This window comes from Chrysochloris asiatica, unplaced genomic scaffold, assembly GCF_000296735.1.
Source record: "Chrysochloris asiatica unplaced genomic scaffold, ChrAsi1.0 scaffold00260, whole genome shotgun sequence".
In the NCBI taxonomy this organism is placed as follows: domain Eukaryota; kingdom Metazoa; phylum Chordata; class Mammalia; order Afrosoricida; family Chrysochloridae; genus Chrysochloris; species Chrysochloris asiatica.
In genome coordinates, this window is record NW_006408778.1 from 1886668 (window position 1) to 1895519 (window position 8852).

Here is an 8852-nt window from a genome sequence, read left to right on the forward strand (position 1 = left end):
ATAAGTCCTTTGTTTCTCTGGTTATGTTTATTCTTAAATATTCCATCCTTTGTGTGGCTATTGTAAATGATATTGCTTTCCTAATGTCCTTTTCATTGATATTGCTGTTGCTATAAAGAAATCCAGTTGACTTTTGAATGTTGATCTTATACCCTGCCACTTTGCTGAATCTTTCAAGGAGATCTAATAGTTGTTTTGTTGTTGTTGTTGTTGTTGTTGTTGTTGTTTACTGAGTCTTTGGGGTTTTCTATGTATAGGATCATATCATCTGCAAATAAGCAGAGTTTTGCTTCCTCTTTGCCAATTTTTATGCCTTTAATTTCTTTATCATGTTGTATAGCTCTGGCTAAAACTTCCAGCACAATATTCAATAAGAGTGATGATAAAGGACATCATTGTCTGGGTCCTGTTCGCAGGAGGAAAGCTTTCAGTTTGTTTCCATTGAGCGGGTTGTAGGCTCTTGGTTTTATATATATGCTTTTGATTATGTTAAGGAATTTCCCTTAATTCCTGATTTGTTGAGTGTTTTTATAAAGAATGGATGTTGGATTTTGTCAAATGCCTTTTCTGCATCAATTGATATGATCATGTGGTTCTTTTTATTTTTCTTATTTATATGATGTACTACACTGATTGTTTTCCTGATGTTAAACCATCCTTGCATCCCTATTATGAAACCCACTTGGTCATGATATATTATTTTTTTGATGTGCTGTTGGATACTGTTGCGTAAGATTTTGTTGAGAATTTTTGTGTCTATGTTCATGAGGGATATTGATCTATAATGTTCTTTCTTAGTGATGCCCTTCTCTGGTTTTGGTATGAGGGTTACGCTTGCTTCATAAAAAGTATTAGGGAGTTTTCCATCCTCTTCTATGTTCTGGAATAATTTGAGTAGAATTGGTGACAGTTCTTCTCTGAATGCTAGGTAGAACTCACCCGTGAAGCCATCTGGGCTTGGGCTTTTGTTGGTTGGGACTTTGTGATGACCTTGTCAAATTCTTCTTTTGTTATGGGTTTGTTCAAGTTTTCTACTTCACTCTGAGTAAGTTTAGGTAGGTCATGTTTTTCTAGAAATGTATCCATCTCATCCAAATTTTCAAATTTTTTGGAGTACATCTCTTCGTAGTATTCTGTTATTATCCTTTTGATTTCATTTAGTTCTGTTATGACTTCACCTATGTGGTTTCTAATGTGATTAATTTGTGTCCTCTCCCTCTTTTCTTTAGCTATTTTTGCCAATGGTTTGTCAATTTTATTAATCCTTTCAAAGAGCCATCTTCTTGTCCTGTTGATTCTTTTTATAGTTTTTCGGTTTTCCATCTCATTTATTTCTGCTCTTGTCTTTATTATTTCCCTCCTTTTGGTGACTGTAGGCTCCCTCTGCTGGTCTGCTTCTAATTGTTGAAGATGCTGTATTAATGTGTTGATTTTGACTCTTTCTTCTTTTTAGATGTGTGTATTTATCACAATAAATTGACATCTCAGGACTGCTTTCACAGTGTCCCAAAGATTTTGGTATGTTTTGTTTACATTCTCATTTGTTTCTAGGAACTTTGTGAATTCACGTTTAATTTTTTTCTTTTACCCAGTTGCTTTTCAGCAGGCTGTTGTTCAGTTTCCATGTATTTGACTTTATTGTTTTGGCTTTCTTATTGTTGATTTCTAGTTTTATAGCATTGTGGTCTGAGAAGATGCTCTATAGAATTTTGATTGTTGTGAATTTTGGAGGCTTGCTTTGTGACCTAACACATGGTCAATTCTGAAAAATGTTCCATGTGCACTGGAGAAGAATGTATATTGTGCCATTGTTGGATACAATGCTCTGTATACATCTATGAGGTTAAGTTAGTTGCTTGTGTTGTTAAGTTCCTCTGTAGCATTGTTGAATTTCTTTCTGGTTGTTCTATCCCTTTTTGAGAGTGGTGTGTTGTAATCTTCCACTATAATTATGGATTTATCTGTTTCTTTCTCCAATTCCATTAAGGTTTGCTTCATGTATCTTGGTGCTCTTTCATTGAGAGTGTATATATTTATTATGATTATGTCATCTTGCTCAATTGACCCTTTTATCATAAGATATTGCCCTTCTTTGTCTCTTATGCTGGTTTTTATCTTAAAGTCTACTTTGTGGAAGATTAGTATTGCAACTCCTGCTTGTTTATTGCTGCCATTGGCTTGGTGAATATTTTTCCATCCTTTAACTTTTAGTCTCTTTTTGTCTTTGTGTGTAAGGTGTATCTCTTGCAGGCAACGTATTGATGGATCTTGTTTTCTTATCCATTCTGCCACTCTTTGTCTCTTCATTGGTGCATTCAATCCATTGACATTCAATGTAAATATTGATAATTATTTTTTGCTTGCTGTCATTAGGTTACTTTTTTTGTGGTATTGTTCGTTCTTTGGTTCTGCTTTCCTTCTTGTGTTGAATTTGTGTTCTTTGAGTTGTTTCTTGTCGGTTTCTTCCTAGTTGCTATGTTCACTTGTTCTGCTTAGGAATTCGTTTTTATGATATGTTGTGAAGTGTTAACTTTCTTTGGTGTTACCCTGTAGTCTACTAACTTTTCTCTGCATTTTAGATACTCCATTGTAACCTGTAATTTACCCGGCATTCCCACCACCTGGGTTTCCATTGTTGTGTTTGTCCCTTCTTTGACATTGCTATGTTTTTTGGCTTTCAGTTAATCTCTCCGCTCCTTTGAGTTTATTGTAGTCTCATTCTGTCTAGAGTCTGCTATCAGTTGTCTGTGTTCCAGGTGGTGCTGCCATACCTGTCAATCTCTTTTTGTTGTCTGTTCTTGTTGGGCCTCGGTCCACAGAACTCCCTTTAGGATGTTTTGAAGTGTTGGTTTGGTTTTGATAAAATCTCTCAGATTCTGTTTATCTTGGAATGTTCTGATTGCACCATCATATTTGACTGATGGTTTTGCTGGATAGATGATTCTTAGTTGACAGTTTTATTCTTGCCAGGCTTTGTATACATTTCCCCATTGCCTTCTCACTTGCATGGTTTGTTCTGAATAGTCAGAGCTTAATCTAATTTGTTTGCCTTTATAAGTTATATTTCTCTTCTCCCTGGCCGCTTGTAGTATTCTTTCCTTGTCTTTGATTTTGGAGAGCTTGATTATTAATGTCTTGAAGACTTTCTTTTGTGGTCTATCCTTCCTGGGGTACATTCAGCTTCTTGAATGTTTATCTTCTTGTCTTTCAAGATGTTAGAGAAATTTTCTTCCAGAAGCTCTTCAACTGTCTCCTCTGTGGACTTCTCTGCTTCCTCTTGTTCTGGAATGCCAATAATTATTACATTATTCCTCTTCATGTTATCCAGCATGAATCTTAGACTCTCCTCAGATCGTTTTATACTTTTAGCTACTTCTTCTTCTATCTTGGCAGTATTGAGAGATTTGTCTTCCAGTTCAATAGTTCTGGTTTCCATATCTTCTAGTCTGCTCCTTTCCCCTTTCAGCCTATTGTCTATATCTGTTATCTTAGTATTGATAACCTGGACATCTTTTTGCACGTTTTGAATTCTTTCCAGTGCTGTGTGAATCCTATTTGATTTTCCTACAGTACTTTCCTTACTTCTTCCTTATTTTCCTTGACCCCTTTTCGGAGTATTTTAATTTGTTTCCATATCATTCTACTGAATTCCCTCTCAGAAATAAATAATATAATAAAAATATATAATAATAATTTATAATAAATTATAAATTTCATAAACTTTATTGATTTAAATAAAGACATAATAAGTATGTCTTTACTTCAGTTCGCAAGTGAGAACATTGAGGTCTTTTAAATGGCATTGGAGCTGTGAGTCCTTAGCCCTGAGCTCATCTCTTTCCTTTACCACTTGTTTTATATGTAGGACCAACAAACCAGTATCTCTCTACTCATGCTGACAAAATTGTAGAGAAGTATGATACAAAATGATCACTCAGAGCCTTGCTAATTTCCAATATGTGATCTGTTGGTGGCAACATCTTGCATATTGATATTTCCACCTCATGTCATGGATTATTAACACCCTCATTCTCTTTAAGAGTGGAGACAGCGTTATCTATCAGTGCTCTTATAGTTAATCAGACTTGAGAACCAACTTACAAAACTAAAGACAGTTTTTCTTCTTCTTCTCTAGAACCATTCTCAGTACTAAATATCTTAAGTTAGGCTTTCTGTTGTTGTTATTGTGTGCTGTGAAGACAGTTCCAACTCATAGCAACCCTGTACAGTGTTTCCAAAGCTGTTGATCTTTACAGAAGCAGAAAGTCTCATCGTTATCCCACGGAACAGCAGGTAATTTCAAACTGTTGACCTTGAGATTAGCAGCCCAATTTGTAACCACTACGCAACCATAGTAAAATCAGTGAAACTCATATATGTAAGTTTTTATCAAGGAAATATCTCACCATTGTAGAGGTAGAAGAGTTCCAAGTCTGGTTAAAATGAACCAAGATTGGCAGGCAGGCAGGTTTGGCTGGTAAGCAGATCTAGCAGGCAGGTAAGACTAGAGACAGAAAGTCAGTTTACTGTTACCTCTCAGGATCAGTACTTCATAGAGCATGCCTTGGGGTCAGAGGAGCCAGGTGCAAGATCCAAACCTATCAGAGGCAGGACTTGATGGTGTATAATGTGGAGGTGCAGTGAATTTCGCCGTCAGCCATACCACAGAATACCAGGCAAAGTAGATCCAGGTCAAAGCTCCGAAATTTGGAACCACATAGCTAGGAATATTTTTTAAAGTTTGAAGGCTTATAGTTAGTGGAACTTGAAGTTGAAGTAAGAATTCACATACTTTTAAATCTCCAGGCTTGGAGGCCCGGAATTGACATCTTGGGTGAGACCAAATGGCAAGACCAAGATGGGGAGCAGAAATACCATGGAAAAATGCCACAGAAATCTTGCAGCAAAGGTGGACAATTCACTTTGTCAGTTTTGCTTTGCTCAGATTTTCTTTTTTGGTATCTGGTCATTGGCCCCCTACTGTATGCACACCTCCATTCTGGTGACAAGGGGGGGTACCTGAGTGAATGACACCCCCCCAACCTTCACCACTGGTGAATTATTTTGCCACACATGGACACAGATACTCAGTCCAAGAACAGGCCCTGAACTTATTATTATTATTATTATTTTAATATGGGAAAGGGCTGGATAGGGCTGTAGAGAGGGAAAGAGAGTTTAAAAACAAAACAGACCAAAAATTAAATTAAAGCCTGAGGTATAGCATGACAACCAACAGTGGAATCTTGAATCTCTCAGGTAGCTTTGAAAACAAGGAGCTGAACAGAGGACATTAAAGTCATACTCACATTAGGCTACAGATTTTTTTTTTTTTTTTCTTCTCTCCCTCCTTTCCTTTTTAGGTCATTATATATTGTACATTCAGTTTAGTTTAGTTTTGTTATGCTTTTTGTGTGTGTGTGTGTGCTGGTATTTTTGCTGTTTCATGTTCTGCCTTCTGCCTTTGGGGGACTCTTTCTCTCCCTATTTTATGCAAGAAGACTCAGAAACTGCTGCCATATAATCAAGCTACAATCAAACTCTATAAAACACCAAACCCCAGGCAAGAACCAATAACAACTGCACTATACCAGGGAGGCAGACAACATCTGTGAAAGTTATACTGAGTTAAGCAATAAGAAGAGTGAATAGGGAAGCCCATATCCTGGTCACATCTACCTGGAAGCCATCAGAAACCATAAAGAATACAAAGATACATACTCAATTAAGTATTAAGGCCACAGATAAGCACTAAACATGTCTAAGAAGCAAAACCAGATGACCATATCAACACATGTAGAGAAACAAGATAAAACATCTGAGACTAATAACCTAGAGTTAGACCTGGACTCCATTCTGGAAGGAAGGCAGGCCTTGGAAATGCCTGAGAAAGAATTCAGAAAAATGATTATAAAATGGTTCAAAATACTTTACAAAGCAGTTTGGAAAAATAAGGAAGAAGTCAGGAAAGCGCTACAGGAACAATCAAATAAGATAGACACAGCATTGGAAACAATTCAAAACCTACAGAAAGAGGTTCAAACGATCATTAACAGAACATTAGAAATAGACAATGCTCTGAACAGGCAAAGGAGTGAAATAGAAGAAATGGAAGGCAGAACCAATGAGCTGGGAGACAAATCCTTCAATACCACTAAGATAGAAGAGCAAACAGAAAAAAAAAAAAAAAAGATAAAAAAATCTGAAGGAGGTCTATTATTCATGTTGGACAACATGAAGAGGAATAACATAAGAATTGTTGGCATTCCAGACCAAGAAGGATCACACAAGTCCAAAGAAGAAATAGTTGAAGAGCTGCTGGAAGAAATTTTCTGTAGCATCCTGAAAACTGAAAAAATATACATTCAAGAAGCTCAACAAACCCCAGGAAGAATAGACCCCAAAATAAAATCACCAGACATATCATAAGCAAGCTCTCCAAAATCACAGATAAGGAGACAATCCTGAAAGCAGGTAGGGAAAACAGAAGTGTTACATAAAAAGGCAAGCAAGTCAGATTAAACTCAGATCTCTCAGCAGAAATCATGCAAGCTAGAAGACAATGGGGAGACATAAATAAAACCCTGAAAGAAATAAAATTGTCAAGCAATTTGTTTTATACAGAAAAGTAATCAATCAAATATGACATGTAATCAAAACATTCCAGGATAAACAGAAGCTAAGGGATTTTGCCAAAGCCAACCTTGTGCTACAAAAGATCCAAAAAGGAGTTTTGTGGACTAAGAACTAACAAGAACAGACAACAACCAGAGATTCACATAGGTGGCAGCATCTCCCAGAATTAAATCGACAGAAAGAAGAGTCAAGAACAGAAAAAAAAAAAACTATAAGAACAAGCTCAGAGAATCTGGGAGGTCAGTCTATGATCAAAACAATTACAATGTAAAAGAAAGTAAACATGTAGGAACAAAGATCCAGATGGTGAGAAGGTTAGGAAAATTAGAGGATCAAATCGACTGCACTAAATGGAAATTTAGTGGACTATAAGGCAACCTCAAATATTAACACTTCACAACATACCAAGAAAATGAAAATCCAAAAAGAACACGGAAACAGTAATGACATGAGGAAACTCACAAGAAAGAACACAAAAAGCATGAACTCAACAAAGCAAGACAGACAGAACAAATAAAGCAGCAACACCACAAAAATATAAACATAATGGCAGCAATTAATCCATATCTATCAATAATTACACTGAATGCAAATGGATTAAATGCACTTGTTAAGATGTAGAGTGGCAGAATGGATAAGGAAACAAGATCCTTCAATATGCTGTCTGCAAGAGACACATCTCACCCACAGTGGGGAAAAAAAAAAAAAAAAAACAACAAAACAGATTAAAAGTCAAAGGATGGAAAAATATATACCAAGCTAATTGCAATAAAAAACAAACTGGAGTTTCAGTACCAATTTCTGATAAAATAAACTTTCAGGCAAAAACCAGCGTGGTAGATAAAGATGAAAATTATCTCATGATTAAAGGGAAAATTGGAACAAGATGACATAACCATAATAAAAATCTATGCTCCCAATGAAAGAGCTCCAAAATATATAAAGAAGAGTCTAATAGATTTGAAGACAGAAATAGATATATCTACAATAATAGTGGATGATTTAATACATCACTTTCAAAAATGGATAGAAGAACCAGAAATAAGCTTGACAAAGACACAGAAGAACTAAATAACACAATCAGACAACTGGACCTCATAGATGTGTACAGAGCATTCAACTCAACAACAGAACAATTCACATTCTTTTCCGGTGCACATGGAACATTTTCCAGAATATACTTTGTCTTAGGCCACAAAACAGATATCCATAAATTTACAAATATCAAATTACTACAAAACATCTTCTCAGACAACAATGCTATCAAATTAGAAATCAACTATAGGAAGATCAAGGAAATCAAGTCAAATACATGGAAACTGAATAAAACCCTGCTGAAAAGTGACTGGATAGTATAAGAAATTAAATGTGAATTCAAAAAGTTTCTAGAAACAAATGAGAATGAAAATACAACACACCAAAATCTTTGGGAAAGGGTGAAAGCGGTGGTAAGAAGAGAATTCATTGCAATAAACGCACATTTCCCAAAAGAAGAAAGAAGCAAAATTAACACATTAACTCAACAGCTACAACAATTAAACACAGACCAAAGGGGAAACCTACAACCACCAAAAGAAAGAAATAATAAAGATCAGAGTAGAAATAAATAAAATAGAAAACAGAAAAACTATAGAAAGAATTAACAGGACAAGAAGCTGGTTCTTTGAAAGGATTAACAAAATTGACAGACCATTGGCATATCTAACAAAAGAAAAGAGGAAGAAGACACAAATAACACACATTAGAAACCACATGGGCATTATCAAAATAGAATCAAAGGAAATCAAAAGGATAATAACAGAATACTATGAAGAATTGTACTCCAACAAATGTGAAAACTTAGAAGCGATTAATGCATTTTCACATAAACACGACCTACCTAATCTTACACACAGTGAAGTAGAAAACCTGAACAGACCCATAACAAAAGACAAAATTGATCAGGTCATCAAAAGACTCCGAACCAAAAAAAGTCCAGGCCCAGATGGCTTCACTGGTGAATTCTACCAAACATTCAGTGAAGAGCTGTCACCAATTTTTCTCAAATTATTTCAGAAGGTAGAGCAGGATGGAAAACTGGCTAATGCATTTTATGAAGCAAGCATAACCCTCATACCAAAACCAGGGAAGGATGTCACTAAGAAAGAAAATTATAGACTAATATCCCTCATGAACATAGATGCAAAAAATCTCAACAAAATCCTAGCCAACAGAAT